The 19916-nt window shown below is 43.7% G+C and overlaps 1 protein-coding gene and 1 pseudogene across 2 annotated transcripts in view; both read right to left on the bottom strand.

The window, feature by feature from the left end:
- LOC105716591 (sperm equatorial segment protein 1-like) overlaps positions 1–19916 on the bottom strand; it is a 110988-nt gene that overhangs the window by 40253 nt on the left and 50819 nt on the right. The window lies entirely within an intron of this gene.
- On the bottom strand, positions 13003–18468 carry LOC105716624 (zinc finger protein 746-like; annotated as a pseudogene).

The raw sequence follows: 19916 nt of genomic DNA, 5'->3' as shown, positions 1-19916 counted from the left end.
TCTGCTGTAATTTTAAATTACCTTTTTAAAGATTCTGCCATTTTTGTAAGAGTCTACTGCTTCCAGGGCCTAACACTTACATATGTGTAGATAGGCATAGCCAGAAGGTAGTATATTTAGTTTTACAGAAATTAGAGATCCCATTTTTACCTTGAATCTTGGTTTTGGCTCTCAGGTCTACTTAGCCAATGATCAACTTAGCTAATACTTTTTTCTACTTGAGCATGCAAGGAAACAAAACAAAGGAGATGGAACACAAATCCCTGTGGATTTTTGAAAGCTGAAGTTTGTACTCTCAGCAGTATTATCATTTACTGCCAGTTTCTGTCTGACCCAGTCAGATATCTGAGGCCTCTAACTGAATACATGAAGTTAATTATGAAATCTAATCCATTCTTGGACCCAGTCCAGTTTTTGTCACAACTTCCAAACCCAGCTTAAATAAAAGATTTGCTCAAATAAAGTCAGATGGTTCAAAACACAAATCCATGCAGCTTTGGAATCTGAGCAAGAACTTACCCATGATCTCCAGTCGCTGTGAGAGAGTAATGGGCAGAAAGAGTCTGGTGAGTACTACACTTGGTCACCTGGTGCTCCCAGGGGTTGCTGGGAGCACTACTTTGGATCCTACTTCTGACACCATCTTTTAAAAGAAAAACCTTCGACAAATTAAATTTAATAGAGTTTAATTGAGCAAAGAATGATTTACAAATTGGGCAGCCTCCAAAGCAGAATGGGTTCAGAGAGATTCTGGTACTGTCATATGGTCAAAGAAGATTCATGGACAAAGAAAAGCGATATACAGAAAATGGAAGTGAGATACAGACACAGCTGGATTGGTTACAGCTTTATTCTAAATAAAGTGTTTATAAAAGACATGTGCACATGTAAAGTAGGCTCACTTCTTTTCCAGATCTATCCATGCTGAGTCCAGGGATAATGATTTCTATGCCCTATTTCTTAATGGACTTCGCCCTAAACTCAGTAATTTTAGCTAACAAACAACAGCTAAGTTTAGAAGACCACCTATTGAACTAAAATACATATTTCTGGCATTTAACTGGCTATCTTTAAACACTTTTATAGAGGAAATTTAAATCTATAAAGGAAATTTCTATTTGTAAAGTGTGTGGCAGGGAGGATTGGGTCACTAGAAACTCTTGCCACTGTTTGAAGTTTCCATAACAGATGTTAGTTATGGCACTTATCTTGGCCATTTTGTCTTAACTGGGCCTTTACATGCAAACTTTTTTCCTTGGTTTAAGCAAATGATGGTACAATATTTAAGCCCAAAGTCATAGCTCTATTCTTTTGAGATAGACATTTTCTACCTTGTTTCACCTGTGAGTCATCTTTTTAAAAGGCAAATTGTTGCACAGCTAATAATTGGTTAGGGCAATAAAACAAGTAATTAAAAGATTAATAGTCTAAATGTGAAAAAAACTATTTAAAAGCTGGCAAGTAAGAATTACTTATAAAAGCTATAAGATGTGCTTCTATTTGTGTTTGTATGACTGTCACGATGTGATATGTGTATATAATAATATTTGATAAATAAAGTTAGATTTAAAATATTGGTAAAATAGAAATGGATCCAAAATTATTGGTTAAATATAATTCAGACATTTTTGCCTGGGTTTACTGGTCAGACAGGCTTATGCTGTCTTTGTTACATGTTTTAAGGTCATACTATTACTGCTTCTGTAATACTTTTGATACTTGTTCAACTGTGAGCTTAAATTTTGAGTTTTAAGCACCTGGATCTAAATAGGTGGTAATGGTAAGGTCTGGGAACATGTTCTCAGTGCCTAGACCAGCAGCTACAAGGCAGAATCTAACTTAATATGGCCCCTTCTTCTCTGCCCCAGCTTTGCCTCCTGGCTATTCTGGGAGGGGTTTGACCCTCCAAGTACTGTCTTCACAGTAATGTCTTCTGTCCTGAACTCTACTTGGTATATAAATTCAGGACTCAGGCGCTCCCCTTTATAGCCATCCTGGGTGCTATGTAGCTACTGGAGACCAGGATGACTAAAAAAGACATTAGGGAGGGTACCTGTGTCATAGTTTCAAAATTGTTTTCAATAACTTAAAGTATTAAAGTTATATTAGATAATAGATCATTATAAAATGAGTCATTTTAAGAAGATTAAAATACCAAAATATTAATTAAACATAAGCTGAAGTTTATATATTTTTGCAACTTATTTTTATATGGTATTACAAAGCTAAATATATTTAGATTTTCTAATAAACAGTAATTTGAAGAAACATCTTTCTAAAAAATTATAAAATGGTTTTCATCTACAAATACTGACATAAGACAGTTCAAAATTACTTCCTAGAATTTTACTATAAATTAGGATTACTGAGTTAAAATTATAGATAATATATGTAATCAGAATCACTAGATATAAGAAAAACAATTTTGTATACAAGCGTATCAACAATAGAAAGACATGGTTTCAATAAAAAGTTATAAAGGCATAAAATATGTTTGTTAAGACAATAATTTTTTCTGGTTTAAAAGTTACTTAAAAGTTGTTTCAAATTTAAAAATTAGATAACACTAGCTAAATACAAAAAATTAAGAAGAGAAGATATTTTAAAAATTATAAGAGATTATAAAAGGCTTATAAAAATCTGATGTGGTTAAAGCTAACTAAGATTAGATTTATTTATAAAGTTTATTAAAATGAACTTTAGTGTTAATAATACATAAATACAAAAGTAAAATTCAAGTTTCCCTTTTAAACAAAAATTTCATGTAGTATTAATAAGTCATAGTAAAATATTTTTGTTCACTTTTTTGTAAACTGAAAAAAGAGAGAGGGAAAGAGGAGAGAAGAAAAGAAATATTCTGTCTCATGCTGTCTTTTTTGGGTATTTTGATTAGAAAACTGAGTCTCCTCTTTATTAAAGAATAACGGTTTTTGCTTTGTAAAGTCTTTTAATTATCACTTTGGCTAAATAAATAACTATCAATTTATAGTGGCCTGTGATCCTATTTTGATTGTTTTAAACTTTCTACATATTTGATAGATTTCCCAAAATCAAATTTAAAATTAAGTCTTCATTGTTGGCTTCAAATTAACTTTGTGTTGCTACAGAGAGCCCCTGAAGCATCCAACAAAGAGATAAACAGGATTAGTTGATATATTAAATTTCAGGGGAAGCATTGTCAAATAAGAAATGATGTTTAATCTTCTTCAAACTCTATTTTTATAAATGTGTTATTAATATATATTATAAAATTATATGGAATTCCTAAAAATCTGATATATCTGGGTATACTTACAATTATAGTTACGTCAAATTATTGTAGGTCACAAAAATGACCAAATTTCTTTGTCTATTGTGTCTTTCACTATGACCATTTGAAGTCATTTTTACAGTTAGTTGCTTAATTCTGATGCAGCTTCTGCAAACCCTTCACAAGCAAAGTAAAATCCTAGATCATTGTGTCTTCAAGGAGGTTCATAAAAAGGATGAGAAGTACCCTGAAAAGCACTCTTGAATACAGGTTTTTGGTCATTTTAGGATCATATCATTTGGACTGGGTAAGAATTCCCAGAACTCCAAGAAAGGAGCTGGTTTATAAAACTGCTAATGCAAGCAGGACAAGAATTAATCGAATACCAAGAAAACACCCTGCCAGATTTTCATGCTAAATCAAGCAGTACCAAAGTTGTTTAGATGTACAATTTAAATAAACTCCATGGTCCAAGCCAAATTACTTATGATAACCCATCTAATAAACAGTGCTATGCACCTAGATTGTAGAAACAAAATTGATATTTAAGAGGATATAAGTCCAACATTAAGCAGGGCCTAATGGAGAGCCTGGACAGCCACCTGGTTCTTCCTGAGCCCTTAAAGCTTCCATTATTAAAAGTTCTGCATTCCATGACTCAACATGGAAGAGACAAAATAATCCAAATTAAACATATATGTATATATGTTTATCTGGTTGGCCATTTAAACATTTATAGAGGGATTTCATTCATCACTTTCAATGCCTATTTTCTGATTATATAAAAACTTTCCTATGCAAGAGAGATGATGTATAAGCAGTAGCTAAATGTGTTTTCCTTATGGGGTATTCCTGGACAAATCTCCAGCGATAGAGGTACCTGCTTCACTAGACAAGTTGTGAAATAGTTAAATAAGGTATTATAGATACAATAGCATTAGGCAAACCCAGCTGAATTGATTGGATTGCCTTGGTTGAAGGTATTGTGGATTGATGACGATCAGATCCACTTCCAGTGGAATAGTCACTGTAATGCCTATGCACCTAGTAATAGAATTTCATGTATCTTCTGCTACTAAACTCTGATCTGACTAAATGCTGCAAGGCTTTACTACATTGTGACAAAGTATATTTTCACCAGATAAAAGCAGCTTTTCATGGTCCTCAGGAAACATGGACAATCAAACCCTTCACAACCTAGAATCCAGAGATTGGATCTTCTGAAAATGACATCACAGAAAGTCTGCCCTACCCACACTGCAAAAAAAAAAAAAAAACTTCAGGACCTTAACCCTTGGGTACATAATCTCACAACTCAGAAGGACCCATCCAGATTCTTGTAACTGTACACCCATTGGAGACATTAAGGTAAAGCTAAACAGAAGTTTCTCACTAGAAGCAGACAGCAACCTAGACATGGACAGCCTTTTCCCAAGATCATGGGTCAAGGCTTCTCTGCTATCACAGGACTCTTGTCTCTCATTTTTTTTTCCTTGCTTATCTCTCTATGAACAATAGAACTAAAAAGGGGGTCTCTTGTGTTCACTCATGGGGTATACTTTTCTTTGCAGGGGATTTCACAGCTATCCTTATACATGGATATCTTTATGCCCTGATAGACAGAAGACAAAGGGCCAATGTGGGTTAAAAAAACTCTTGACCAATGGCCAACTATAACTGAGTTTGGGTTCAAACCTTATTCAAGAAAAGCAAACTCCCAGTTATAAGCAATCCAGCTGTTTCTGTACCTCATTTCTGTTTTCTGAATCTCATGCTCCTTATCCTGTCCATTAGTCTTCAAACATATAGCAGTACTAGAGTCTTCCTAGTTGTATTCTGGCTCAGGGGCTGCCCAGTTAATGAATTGTTCTTTGCTCAATTAAACTCTGTTAAATTTAATTCACCTAAGGCTTTCTTTTGACAAACAGTTGCTGGACTATAGTAGTCACACAATTGCTATTAGGTACATGAAGTGGGCTAGCTGCATCAGTACCCTACAGAGGATGCTCTGACTCCAGTCAACTGCTTACAATGCCCCTGTCCAGTTCTAAGGAGCAATCCAGAGAGATTGCTTCCACTCCTAGGCTGCTAACTCACTGCATGATCTGGGCAAAGTTACCTTCTCTTTACCAGACTCAGTACTTCATCTGCTCAATGGAGATTTTCTTCCTGTGCTCCCTGCCTCTGGACACTGTGTAAGAGCAGACATAGGAATATATATAGACATATATTTTTTGAGGGGTGGGGGTGTGGAGTCTCACTCTGTCACCCAGGCTGGAGTGCAGTGGCACGATCTTGGCTCACCGCAACCTCCGCCTCCCAGGTACAAGCAATTCTCCTGCCTTTGCCTCCCAAGTAGCTGGGATTATAGTCACCCACCACCACGCCCAGCTAATTTTTGTAATTTTAGTAGAGATGGGGTTTCACCATGTTGACCAGGCTGGTCTCGAACTTCTCACCTCAAGTGATCCACCTGCCTCAGCCTCCCAAAGTGCTGGGATTAAGCATGAGTCACCAAGCCTGGCCAGCATATTTTTTTTTTAAGCCCAAAAAGTTGTCATTGTCTGGGAGACTCAACAGGAGCTGTTTGCTGGCAAATTGCCGAAGAGAATTTTCCTTGTGGAGGTCTGACAACCAGTGTGGCATCCTTTGTGGTCAAAGACTAAGCAGAAGCTCTGTCTTTCTGGAGATGTAACTAGGGATTATTGTAATGAAATGAAATGTGACCTATCCCTGCCCCCTCAAATGACCTTCTCATGGAAAACAGAGCAGGTAAGATTCTCTAAGATCATTCCAGGCTAGTTCTGTTATTATTTTGAACTTATACACAAGATTTCAGAGGAAATTAAGTTTTCATCAGTTTTTTCTTATCTTGTGTTTAAGCCCTGAAAGGCTGGAACATTCTTCTTCCTCTTGTATCCCCTGAGAGCTTGGCTGGCAGTAGCGGCTCCCTCGGCAGCTACTGCTTTGGTTCCAGTCAGTTTCCTGTGCCCTAGATCACTGTCCTTCATCTTGAGGAAAATAGGGAAATGGCAAAAATTCTGTCTGCTTCAGGAGAAGGTTCTGCAGGGAGCTCTGGGGTCAAGGTGAGTGATCCCCTGAGCAAGAAGACAGCTCTCAGTTGCAAAGTGCATATGCAAACACATCCCAGAAATCCCAACCACACCCCAAGCAGGTAGATATTCTGAGGCTCCATTTGTCAGACAGAGAAACTGGAGACAGAGCGGGTGAGTCAGTGAGTCAGCTCACAGAGTGCGCTGAGGGGCCCAGCCTGGACCACAACACTCAGCCCCACTAGCATCTGTTCATTCTCCCTTCTGCCTATGGCAGAGACACAGCCTCTATGTTAACCTGCCTTGCTCACTCCCAGAGCAGGTTGGTGACTGCCTGTCCTGTGGGATGCCTCTGAGGGCTCTCAGCACTCAAGTGTCAGCTCAAAGCCCACCTCCTCCTGGAGGCCTCTCTTGCTACCTCCAGCCCTGAGTTACAATAAATTCCTGCAGCCTTTACTATTTGCATCACAAATGTGACCTGACATGCTGTGCTGTCGTCAACATCTTGTGCTCTTGCTCTGTGTAGTAACTTGGTCCTTGGGTCATCATTATACTTTACGTGTGTGTACCTCGACTCCCCAGCTAGCCTGTCAGCTCTAGACAGGCAGGAACCGCCTCTGTCCATTCACGATCTCATTCATGCATTCATTTAAGAAATGTTCTCTGCCATTCCAAGGATAAATCAATAATTAAGGGAGATGTGCTTCCAGCTCTCACAATGCTTAGAATTATCACTCCCTGTAGGACCCAGCATAACCCGCTTGTAGCCAGCAGGCAAGAGTTAACAGGGACACAGCCTCTGGCCAACAAGTTCCAGCAGTGTCTGTCCCTTTGATCTGGCCAAAGCCCTGCAAGGACTATTTTTAAGTAGAAAAGCAGGAAGGGCCACAGAGACAGAGTCTGTGGAACAGCTTCTGAATGCAAGCCTAGAAAGGAATTCCTCTAGGCCCTGCTCCTGCTCCCTGCTCGAGAGCCCCACCCATAAAAGGGTCGAAGAGCCCTTACACCCAGAATAGGCCTCTAGGCTGTAACCAAAAATAAAATTCAGAGGCTCCCCAACCATCTGAATGGACTTTTTCCTCTGCCAGGGCACTTTTAAAATTTAACCTGAGAGACTGGATCAAGCCATGCTGTAAAGTGGGGGAGTCTGACATGCCTCATTATACGTCTCTGGCATTAACATAATCGTAGACCTGATGTCTGATGAGAAGCATTGACAGTCTAATCTCTCTGAAGACTTCTATCCGGAGGGTAGCACGATTTTCTTCCTAGAGGCAGCAAGGATTCTCCAGCCCTCTATGGAGGAATAGACAATTCTTCCTGTTTCTGGGTCTGAGAGAGGAAGTTGAGTGGGCATAGAGAGGCCCTGGTGTGAGAACGGTCAGCCCTGAAGACAACCTCTAAACAGGACTGTGTTTAGAGACCACTGGAAGCAGTTAAGCCAGATTATCCCAGAGGGAAATGAGAATAAAGACAGTACTGCAAGGTAGAGGGTAAAGATGTTTTTAGGTAATGAACATTTGCTTCTCACAAGTGTATAGCACATAGCACAGAGTGCTGAACGTATTTTCTTCCTAAAGTAATGCTATAGTGTGACATTAACACACTGGCACTGCAAGAGACATTATCTCAACATTTGGGACCCAGGTTGGTGTGGGGTGCTGCACACAGAACTGGGAAGCCTGGGTCTGCATCTTGTGTTCACCAGGAGCAACAGCTGTCATGGCAACCAGAAGCTGCAGAACCCCTTTCCAGGTGGCTAAGTCCATGGGGTGCCTTTGACAAACCCAGGAGAATTCAAGGATATGATGATACAAGACTTCTAGTCAATCTTTCTTAAAGAGGGTCCAAACAGGACTTAATCTTCTTTTAATAAAAATAAGTCATGTACATGGTGAAAACTGAAACAACACAAGAGAATAAACAAGGAAAAGAGGGTCTCCCTCCTTCTTCAGGTCCTGGTCTCACTTTGCAGAGGTAACACCATTAGCAGGGTTTTTCATATACAGATACATGATTATGTACAATTACAAAGCTGCCTAACCACACACACACACACACACACACACACACACACGAGTATGTTGCCCTTTGCCTTTTTTTTTTTTTTTTAGGTGCTTTATATGGATTAACTTATTTAATCTACAAACAATCCATCAAGTATACACTCTTAATACCCCCATTTCACAGGTGACACAACTGAAGAAAGTGAGGGGCAGTGACCTGCCCAAGGCCTTCTAGCAGAGGCAGGCCTCGAACCCAGACTGTCTGGCTTCACAATCCACACCACTGGTATCCATGCAGCGCTACTTCTCCCAGGCTTGTATCTGTCCAAACTCTTATCGATGGGAATTCTTTGAAGCTTGGTACCTGATGCAGTCTGGGGAGCAGTTTCATTTGGCCAGGAGCCTATGGCACTACACTCCCAACTCCAACTTGAAATAAGTTGCCTGTGGTTTTTCAGATCCAACAAAGACTGTCAATTCAGGGTCCACTAAACCCCAGTCAGTCAGTATAGGGATCCCGCGGCTAGGGATTCTCAGGACTGGTTTTCTTTTTCCTGTCTTCTCTTCACTCCTTCCTTAAGAGCTCAACCCTTTTTGTAGCCTGTCTTTCTGCAAGGCAGTCTCATTCGTGATTTCTCACCATGTGTGGGGCCTAAGACTTCTTCCTAGAAATGCCTATTTATCATTGTACTACTGACATCTGGGCCACCAGAATCCAGAGATGTCCCAGATTTCCTGGATTCAGGCTGCTGCCCAGCCCTGCCAGCAGGGCATTCTGTGCTCTTGCAGGCTCATCAATCCTTTGCATGTTCCTTGGCAGTCCACCCTACTGCCAAAAAGGAAAGCCAGAGGATTTTAACATTATCATAGAAATCACTGCGGAAGCCAGTGTTCCCCCAGGCTCTTGAGCCAGGAGCTGCTTGTTGATGTCTAAGAAGGTTGCCAAAAATACAAGGCAAAGGCCTGTGGGTAAAGGAGAAAATTCCAGTAGGAGGAAAAGGCAGTTTGCAGAAGAGAAAGTTTACCAGCTCCTGTGAGAAGAGCAGAAAAGGGGCCTCAGCATAGCTGAGGTGAAAAGGTGCTAACCCAAGTGTTACTTCTAGATGGGACAGGGCTCTGTCTACCATCAGAAAAGGTCACGTGGGAGGCTGGACACAGTGGCTCATGCCTGTCATCCCAGCACTTTGGGAGGCCAAGGCAGGAGGATCGCTTGAGGCTAGGAGTTTGAGATCAGCCTGGGCCACAGAGTGAGACTTCATCTCTACAAAAAAATAAAAACACATTAGCTGGGTACGGCGGCACACACCTGTGGTCCCAGCTACTTGGGAGGTTGAAGTGAGCTCTATTTGTTTCACTGTACTCCAGCCTGGATGACAGGAAAATACCGTCACTTAAAAAAAACCAAGTCAAGTGGGGTTGTTCTCTAGCAACACATTTTGGTCCTCAAAACTATGTTAAGGTTGGCCCTTTTAAGGCTTTAGGGGATTCTGAAATCACGCAGCTACTAACTTCTCACTATTTCTTGGAGTTGCTCCTTCTCTATCATTCTCCATTAACATTAATTGAAAAAGTGAAGTTGGAAGAATCATCCTCTGTCCTAGATTGTATTTGTATTGGAAAACTGGGAGAGGAGAGGCCCAACTCTGTCATTAGGTGTGTTAGAACAGACACCTCGGTCACACGGAGTTTCTCTTGTAGGTACCCACCATGACAGGCGCTGGACACTGACTCTGAGGGCCACTCTAGCAGCCAGTGGCAGTGCTTTTCCAGGCTGCTGTCCCCAGCCAAGGACTCAAGGCAGGGAAGACACAGGCTCCGGGGTATTTGAGGAAGGGGACTGCCTCTTGTTATATACAAGGTCAATGAGTTTTCAGTGAGGTAGGCCAGGCAGCTCCTGGGAGCTTCCATTGTGAAGTGGTGGGTCACAGGTTACTGGTCATCAGGGTGTGACCCTACAAGTCAAAGACATTAATTGACCCCCACAACAGCAGGAGGGGGTATAGCTCAGGGTAGAGTGCTTTGAACTGCAAACCAATAGGACCCCGGTTGAATTCCAGATACCCCCTCTGCATTTTCAATTTTGACATTTTAAATAGGTGCCTATATTTTAACTTCTTATTAGACACTAGGGTGAAGATTTTTTTCTGGAACCAGCAAATGGTGAGGATAGAATATGGTGGTTCTAAAACCCAGATATAAATTAGAATCACTTGAAGAGTCCCTAAAAGTACCATTTCCCAGGCCCCACCCCAGACCAATTAAATCAGAACATCTGGGGTGGGGCCCAGGCATGGTAAAATCTCCCCAGGGGGCTCTAGACCATAGCTAAGGGCAAGAGCCCACTTTAGCAGAGCTTCCAAGAAGCCTCCTTAGCCTAAGGCTGCCTTGTTCCCACTCTGCATCTTCTTATTCCTCCTTATGCAAACCTGGAATATCTAGAGAAAGGTCTCAGTTAATTGGGAAAGTGTATTTTGCAAAGGCTGTGGATACGTGTCTGTGACACTGCCTCAGGCAGTCCTGACAACCTGTGCCCAAGATGGCAGGGGCACAGCTTGGTTTTATACATTTTAGAGACACCTGAGATATCAATCAATATGTGTAAGATGTACACTTGTTCAGTTCAGTCCAGAAAGGTGGGACAAATCCAGGTGAAGGTGGGACAACTCCAGGTGAAGGCAGGACAACTGCAAACTGAGAGGGGACTTTCAGGTCACAGGTAAATAAGAGACAAACGGTTGTATTCTTTTGCATTTCTGATGAGCCTCTCTAAAGGAGGCAATCAGATACAGATTTATCTCAGTCAGCAGAGGGATGACTTTGAATAAAATGGGAGGCAGATTTGCCCGAAGCAGTTGCCAGCTTGACTTTTCCCTTTAGTGATTTGGGGGCCCCAAGATGGATATTCCTTTCACACTTACGTGTACAGCACTTAAAACTGGACCAGAAGAGCATCTTCCAAGAAAAAATGCTGCTTTAGCATTTCCTAGCTGTCTTAATTTTTCAACTTCTTGATCTAGACATTCTCCCTGGGATAGGGGTATTGTTCTTCTATTTCCAAGATAAACCACCAGGATCTATGGCTCAGTGAGTGAGCCCTTATGAGGCCAAGTTTGCAGAGGATGAAATGTCAACAGGTGAAAGTATATAGTTCCACGTTGTGTATAGATGTTCTATCAAAGGCAATTTTACATCATATTTAAGCTTTAAAAGCAAACTTCTGCAGAAGGGATCACTCAATTATATCAACTGTCTCGAAAACTAAAGGATGTGATGGTGTTGTATGCTTTGGAGAACAAACGGCTTTTTTGGTACAAAATCTCAACATTCATGGAGGTTCAGCAATACAGCATAGAATTCAGAAGTACAATTCATGACTTTTAGTATCCCTTACAGTAATCCTGTTTCATGAACCTTTTTAAAAACTAAAATACATTTAATAATTCTTCAAATTTATATAAAAACAACAGAAGTTTATATTTTAGATAAATTGAAAACAGGTTTTTTCTGTTCAGCTATACTTTAAAAACAAAACAAAATAAACAAAACAGGTTCTTGCAATAAAACTATTTGAAAGCAAGAAAGTCTTACTATCTCTACACTGAATGGCAGGAAAACACAGCAGGGAAGTAGGCACTGAAGACAGAGCCTGGTCAAGTGTAGTGTCACGTGAGGCTCTGTCTAATTTGATCATTTAGCAAATGGTGCTTTGCTCTACTCTCCTGAGTTGAAAATATTCTGTATCTTGTGACCTTCCTTATTAGTATAAGATGTAGTGGCCTGAACAGAAATGTTTTCAGTGCTGTGCTTCATAGTTTCCTATTCATTAAAGCAGATTCCTTTTGTTAACAAGACATGTGAACTTTTTATTTCATACTTTTTACTCCCCTTCAAAAAGTGGCATTGGTGACTCAAAGGATAAATGTTTGAGGGGATGGATACCCCATTCCCCACGATGTGCTGATTTCACACTGCATGCCAGTTTCACAACAGCTCATATACCTTGTAAATGTACACACCCAGTATGTACCCACAAACACTTAAATTTCTTAAGAAGTGGCTTCTGCTGTTCCAGTTTCACAAACACTTAGAGCGTTGGCTTAGAACTTGGGTACTTGACCCTTTCCCGTCCCTGTCCTCCAGATGAGATGCTAATGTGGTCACCCATTGGCATGCTGGAATGAAAGACAAGCCAGCCAGACAGTCAGAAAGGAGAAATCAGCTTCTTTTTATTTTTTTTGAGACAGAGTTTCGCTCTTGTTGCCCAGGCTGGAGTGCAATGGCATGATCTCGGCTCACTGCAACCTCTGCCTCCCAGGTTCAAGAGATTCTCCTGCCTCAGACTCCCGAGTAGCTGAGATTACAGGCATGTGACACCACACTCGGCTAATACTTTTTTTTTTTTTTTTTTTTTTTTTTTGTATTTTGAGTAGAGACAGAGTTTTTTCATGTTGGTCAAGCTGGTCTCAAACTCCCAACCTCAGGTGATCCATCCACCTTGGCCTCACAAAGTGCTGGGATTATAGGCGTGAGCCACCAGGCCCGGCCAAAATCAGTTTCTTGAACCTGTGGAAAGCCATGCCTGGAGCACCTAGCTGTGGACTTTTAAGCGGCAGATAAGGAAGCTTCTGGTTGGTTTCCTTCCGTTTTGCTTTAACTGTTCAGCATTCATAGCCAAACCTGGTCATCATTCAAACTATCCCCTTTCAAGATCTGGACTGGGGTCCACAGGAACATCTGGAATCTTGGGGCCGGTGCGGCGCCAGCTGCAGGGCTCCTTCCCTTGTTCAATCGGAGAGGATCTCGGGCTTGGAGATGGCATAGTCCAGGGAGACCAGCGTCTCGTAGTTGCCCCTCATCACATGCTTGTAGAGCTCCTTCTGCCAGTCCTCCAGCTTGCCCCACTCCTGCTCGGAGAAAAACACGGCCACATCATCAAAGGTCACAGGCACCTTGGGGGCCTCCCGCTTGCTGCCCGGGGGCAGTCGCAGGATCCAGAAATTCCTGCTGGGCTCCAGCTGCCTCTGCAGCAGCTCGTACTCCCACATGGCCTTGCCCTCAGCTGGTTCCCGAACTCCACGGCTGTATTCTCGCAGTTGGCCAGCTTCCTCTCAGCCATCCCGGTTCAACCTTCGAAGGAAAGCAGGCGAGCAGCCTGTGATTCAATCTTCCTTTCTGTGGCCTGAGTGGTGGCTGCCATTGTCCATGGAGGAATCTGAGCCGCAGCCCCGCCGCCGCCGTGCGCGGCCCCACGCCCGACTTCCCAGTGCTCTCCACAGGCGGCGCCCACCCCGCCCTGCCTCCGCCGCCGCTCCTCCCTGGCCGCAACTCGCCCTTTGCCTTTTATTGCCTACTCTGAGGATCAGTCTGTATCAGCTTACTCGGCACCAATCCATTCTTTTTTAATGGTGAAAGGATCCCAATTCTCTTCCCCATTCAATGGAATTTAGACATCCTAGAAATGCTACATTAACTGCACCCCAAGTGTCATGGTGTAATTTCATTCCTATATTTATATAGGCATTTACATGTATATAGAACATGTCCTATATTACTGTTTGTACCTGCATCTATCTTCCAGGATGCAAGCACCTCAAAGGCTAGAACTGAGACGGAAGACAGTTCAGCAGTTGCCAAGGGTCACAAACGGAGGCAGGGGAGCAATTCTAAAGGGGAAGCCGGGGCGATGAAACAGTTCTCTGTCTTGACCATGGTGGAGGTTCCTCAAGATCTGTGGGGTTGTATCAATGTAATTCCTAGGTTTGCTATTTTAATAAAGTTATTTAAGGTGTTGTTGAAGGAAACTGGGTGAAGGGTACCTTGGATCTTGCTGTACGATATTTGCAACTTCCTGTGAATTTATAATTATTTCAAGATAAAAAGTTAAAACAGCAATCAGGTTGGAGTCTCCTCCATCCTAGTGTTCTATTCCCAGCTTCTAGTGCAAGGCCTGGCATGGAGAGGTGCTCCATAAGTGTAAGCCAAAGAAATGAAGAGGCCAGGCGCGGTGGCTCACACCTGTAATCCCAGCACTTTGGGAGGCCAAGGCAGGCAGATCACCAGGTCAGGAGATCGAGACCATCCTGGCTAACACAGTGAAACCCTGTCTCTACTAAAAATGCAAAAAAATAGCAGGGCATGGTGGTGGGTGCCTGTAATCCTCAGCTACTGCTGAGGCAGGAAAATCACTTGAACCAGCAAGGTGGAGGTTGCAGTGAGCTGAGATTACACCACTGCACTCCAGCCTGGGCAAGAGAGTGAGACTCCATCTAAATAAATAAATAAAGAGCATCTTCTTTCTGGGCCTCAGTTTCCCCATCTGTACAATGAGGCCTTTGGACTCCATGACCTCTGGCAGCCTTTCCAGTCCTCACACTCTGTTTTGCTGGGCAGCGCCTGTTCCTGTCTGTGAAGCCAGCCAGCTGACTCCTGCCTCACAGACTCTGCCTCCCCTTCCTCCCAACTCACAGGCTCCACAGGCTGCTACTCCAAACGTTCCCAGCAGAATGTCACAGGAGTGATAGTAGTGCAACAAAATGAGTAGGCCTAATTAAAATGGAAGGTGCAGCGTTTCTTGAACAATGATCCTTCCACAATTCTGTTGCGTGCAGTGGAAGTGTGTCAGGTGTGTGTCAGCTGAGGCTGGTTTGCTCTGCAGGGTGAAAGCATGCAGTGAAGGGACAGAATTGTGCTATCATTCATTAAGCCTGGGGCTCTGGGCTGCCTTTCCATTGTCTGTGCCTACCAGGCCCTGGCCTCTCTAAGCTGTGAGAGAGATACTGGCTTGTAGTGGTTAATGTTGGTGCTCCATCCAGATCCCCTTCATTATCTCTCCACCTCAATTGCCAGCACCCTCACCCCTTCTAACAGCTACCGTAGGCTGCTGTAGTGGCTTCGCCCTCAAGTGCAGAGTGCTGGGGTGCCTGGGGGGTTGACATGCTTCTCCTCTCCCAATGGCTGGGCAGGGAACATGAGAGTCTTGCCTCAGCTTGGGGCATCTAATGTACAGCTCACACTCTGGGCTTCCCTTGTGGCACTAGGTAAAGCCACCTTCATGGGACTTTTGCCTAAAGTTTCCCCTTGCTTGGCTTCCTCCTTCCCTATCCTTTTGCTATCCTCTTACCAGTGTCCCCTGGGAGTTTACAAAGCTTGTGGGTGACTAAGGCAGGGGGACAGTGGTCTGCAGTACAAGAGCATCTCAACACTTGCTTCTGGGGAATCCTTATAAGCAACGCTTAGACAAGCTCTAGCCACGGAGATTCATCCAAAGCCACTCCTAAAGTTAGGGGTGAGTGTCGTCATGGAGGAATCCCCCCCAACACTGGTAAGGTTCCCCTAAGGAGGCGCCTGGGGAAGATGGTGAGAGGACCAACTGAGAACAGGAGTCAACTAGAGAAGGATGATGAAATGGTGACTCCATCAAAATCTAACATCAGCTACAAATTAAACGTGCTACTAAAACAAACCATGACCCAGAAAGGGGTCTAGGACCTCTCAGGGAGCTGGGGAGACGGGATGTGGTTGGCTTGTCTGCCTCTGCTCCCCACTTGCCCACTTCATCTTCTTCCATGGCCCTCCCTGCCTTCCCAGCTCTAGGCACCAGGACTCTCTCCAGACTATACTATTTAAATAGCGTCATTGAAGTACAATTACACGCAATAATCCACAAAGCTTCAATAGTTCAAATGTGCTGTTTTGGCACATGTAGATACCCATGAAGCTGTCACTAAAATCATCACTACGGAGAGTGAACACCTCCATCACCCCCAAAAGTCTGCTCACTGACTTTTACTCTTGAGTCAGTGCCCCAGAGACACAGTGACACAAGGGTGTCAACAATCCTGGGCCTGGGGTGCTGGGGTGAATGCTCTGATCCCACTGTTCCTGAAGGGGATGTTGCTATGTTCCCAGCTACCAGCTTCCCTTGGGTAACTGGAGGTTCTGACCTTGGCTTTCCAACTTCTCTATCAATGCCATGAACGGCCCCCCCACCCCAAAGTCTTCCAATCAGTGCTGTTTAAGTTACCCAGAGCTGGTTTCTGAAAACCTAAAACCTTGACTGACAGATGGTAGGGAAGGGAAGAGGTTGGAAATATGTCACTGGCTAGAGGATTCTTGGCAGGGGCCACCCCACGGCCCTTCACATCCATCAAGACAACGCGCTCCAGAGGTTGCCTGCCCGCCCAGGGTCCAGCTCCTCTGTGGCTCCTTAGAGCTTTCAATGCGGGGGGCTGCTCAGGACCAGGACCAGAGGCAAAGCTCTCTCTACTCTCACACAGAAGCTCACTGCGACCCAGACTGCCCCCACGCCTGCCTGCTGAGGCAGGGATAATCATGATTGAGGCAGAGTAGGCTGGAGGTTGGGAGTCCAGGCTGTCCAGCAGGCGTGCCTGAATTCGGAATCCTGGTGCTGTCCCTTTCAGCTGAATGTACTCAGACCTCTGATTCCTCTTCTGTGAAATATAACAGCTCCAACCTGACAGATTGTGCTGAGGGATCAAAGCGTGTAGAGTGCGTGTTTTGGTCTGCACCTAGCTGTTTGAAGGGTAAGTGGGGTTTGTTCTACTCAAGTGTGATATGACATGCAGACACAAAAGTGACCATCAGGAAGAGGGACATTTGTTATGCATACAGATCCCTAGAAGCAGGGGGCACTGCCCGCCACATAGGGCCACATGGGGAAGTGCCAGTTGCTCAGGAGCTAGAGGGGAGCAGGGGAAATGTGGGCAAGACACCCTATCATGGCTGCCACAGGAAGAAGTAAGCAAGGCAGGGTTGGCTGACTTAGGATTGATTGGTGTGAGTAATTTCAGAGGGCTCTGGGACATAGCTTGTGGGTGACTAAGGCGGGGGGACAGTGGTCTGCAGTACAGGAGCCTGATAAAGGAGGTGGGTGAGGATAAAAGCAAGGGATTGGTCAGTTTGCTTATGAAAGTCATGTTCTAGGGCAAGCAAATTGTTTGCTATCTGTAGGAATTAGCTAATCCGAGGAAGGGCAGTCCCTCTAGGGTCAGCAAGGACAGAGATGTCAAAACATCAATATACAGAAAATAAAAAGATATGGCAGATGGCCAATACACTGAGAAATGCATTTTTCTGCCATGGGCCACGTGCCTGCCATATGCCCACAGACTTTTGCTTGTGCCTTCCTGACAACAGCTCTGTGAAGCTGTCACCAGAAAGATTGATTTCTGTAGAAAAGTTAAAAGTTCAGCTAAGAACCTGCAAGCAAGAGGGCAAAGATAAGGATCATCCTTTTTCACAGATAAAAAAACTGAGGGTTGGGGAGGTCAAACAATTTACCCAGAGTTTTACAAACCCAGTAAAGGGCAGAGCCAGGATGTAAAGCCGTCTGACCCTCAATCCTGTGCTCCTACACCCTGTGCTGCATCAGCACAGGTCCTTGCTTGAGTCCTCTGGCCTGCACAAGTACCCGGAGGGCCTTGTTTTTGTCAACATGGAAGGCTGCCTTTGTGTTCAGTTTCCTAGTTTCCCAGTTTCCCATCAGATCTTACTATTTAAAGTGGCTCCTGTACTTTTATCTGAACTGCTTTCCACCCAACTGGCCACACCTCCACCCCAGTTCAGGCCCCTCACGGGGAGATGTAGCAATTCTTGTTATTTTGGCTTGGTGATAACATTATTGGAACCTGTTGTCCTTGTGCGTGATGCTGTTTAAGATTTCTCCCCACTTGTTCCCAGAGCTTTGTGTCTAGCATACTTTCTCCTGGGAACCATGGGCTTTGGGAACCATGGGCTTTGGGAAACAACAGTTTCCATTAGGTCACTTAATTGAGCCTGTGAAACAGGCTCTGCTAGCTTTAAGCAGCTGTTTCAACAGTGTTGAGCTGATAACTGTTGTCCCATGATGAAACCCTAGCCTGAACAATCCCCCTAGGATGTGGTAATCTCAAGAGGATACCAATGACTTACTGACTTGCTGACTGCACCCTCTCTTTTCACCTCTGTTTTTGGGGGTTCCATTGTGATCTTTTGTAGCATTCCTTATCATGTTGGGATCACCACCTGCCAGGGTCTGCTCTGCAGACCCTACCTGCACATCGAATGAATACATTCACTCAGACACGAAATTCAGTGAATGCGTGGGGTGGAGTGTCTAAACCACTCACCTGAAGGAGTTAATGGCAAACAGCCCCGACATGCTGGCCTTCCTGGCCTTTATTCAGCACACATTAAATGACAGAGGCTTTGAGCCAACACCACTAGATGGTAAAGATTAAAAGCCAGGTTCCAAGGCCTAAAGCGAACACCATTAGTGAGTAATACCCCTGGTCAACCTCCCTCCACCCCCACCCAAGAGAGCCATCCAGAATGATCAAAGGTTAGTTTTAGGGCCACATGAGTAAACAAGTTATTCAGATAAACTCCCCACATTCCTTTGTTTCTACTCTAATTTATTTAACTAAGGGGACAAGGCTGCCTTCAGCCAAGTACTATAATAATTAACCCTCAGGCCTTCCAAAAAAGTTTGTCTATATTCTCTATAACTAAAATTTCTCCCACCAGCCTGTCTGAACCCCCACAGATCCACCTAATAGGAGCTGCCCCCTTAGACAGAGAAGAGCAGCTAGCCAGCTATGATTCTTCCAGGGGGAAGCCAAGGGGTATAAGCACCTGCCCTCACTCTCCATCTCTCTGGTCTCCTGTGCCCACTGGTTAACTGCCTGAGAGCAAGGGAGCCCATTGATGCTGCCTGTCCAGAGAGCAAGGGAGTCCCCTGATGCTGTTTGTCCAGGTTAACCACCTGGGTCTCTCATTTCCAGGGTGGAGACAGGCAGATAGTAGGCCTGAAGAGATAGATCTAGCACATATTGCTTAAAAGCAAACAAAATAGCTTTAAAAGGACCAGTCTAGAACTGGCTCTTTGGTGAAAGTATATACCACAACTCACAGTCCAGTCATCTAGCCCATTTTGTTTTGGTATCATCCTTTCTGGTGTGTAGGACAAGGATCTTTGGGGGAGTGGCATATTTGTCTACTCTTTATTTCAGAGTTGTCTATGTGAGTAATAAACTGTCTGAATCTGAAAGTATCTTGTTCTAGAGCATAAGAGATAAACCTTGCCAAGATGCAGGAGACAATCACATTCATGAATAGCCTGGACACAAAAAAGCTACAAACAGGTGACCCAAACTTCCAAAACTCTCACATTCATTGCATCAACACCTAAGCGCAAACCTTGTAAATTTTCCCTATGACCAGATAAAGGAGGAAGAAAATACGTGGGTCTAATTCATGAATAGGTCAGGTTGGCATATTGGCATTAGCCAGGAAGGACTAATGCTGCAGTACATCCGTTGTGCCCAAAGTACAATATCAGGTGCTGGTGGTGGCGGGGCGGGGATCTTTCCAATAGCTAGAGCTTTAAGAACACTAATCATCAATTTTATATGGATGGAGTAATAACCTGAAGTAAAGATATATATGGACTCCTGGGTAGTGACAAATGAACAAAAAGAGCAAGAGTAGAGACCAGGAGATGTGGGAAAGAGACATGCAGATGACCTGTAACAGGGGGCATAAGCTTGTGGAACTTTGTCTCTCCATCAATGCCTATCTGAAAGTATCTACTTCAGAGGAGATACTGAA

Source organism: Aotus nancymaae, unplaced genomic scaffold, assembly GCF_030222135.1.
Source record: "Aotus nancymaae isolate 86718 unplaced genomic scaffold, 86718_ANA_hifiasm-v0.15.2.pri h1tg000003l, whole genome shotgun sequence".
NCBI lineage: Eukaryota > Metazoa > Chordata > Mammalia > Primates > Aotidae > Aotus > Aotus nancymaae.
The sequence above is the reverse complement of the archived record's forward strand: the minus strand, read 5'-3'. Positions and strand labels throughout refer to the sequence as shown.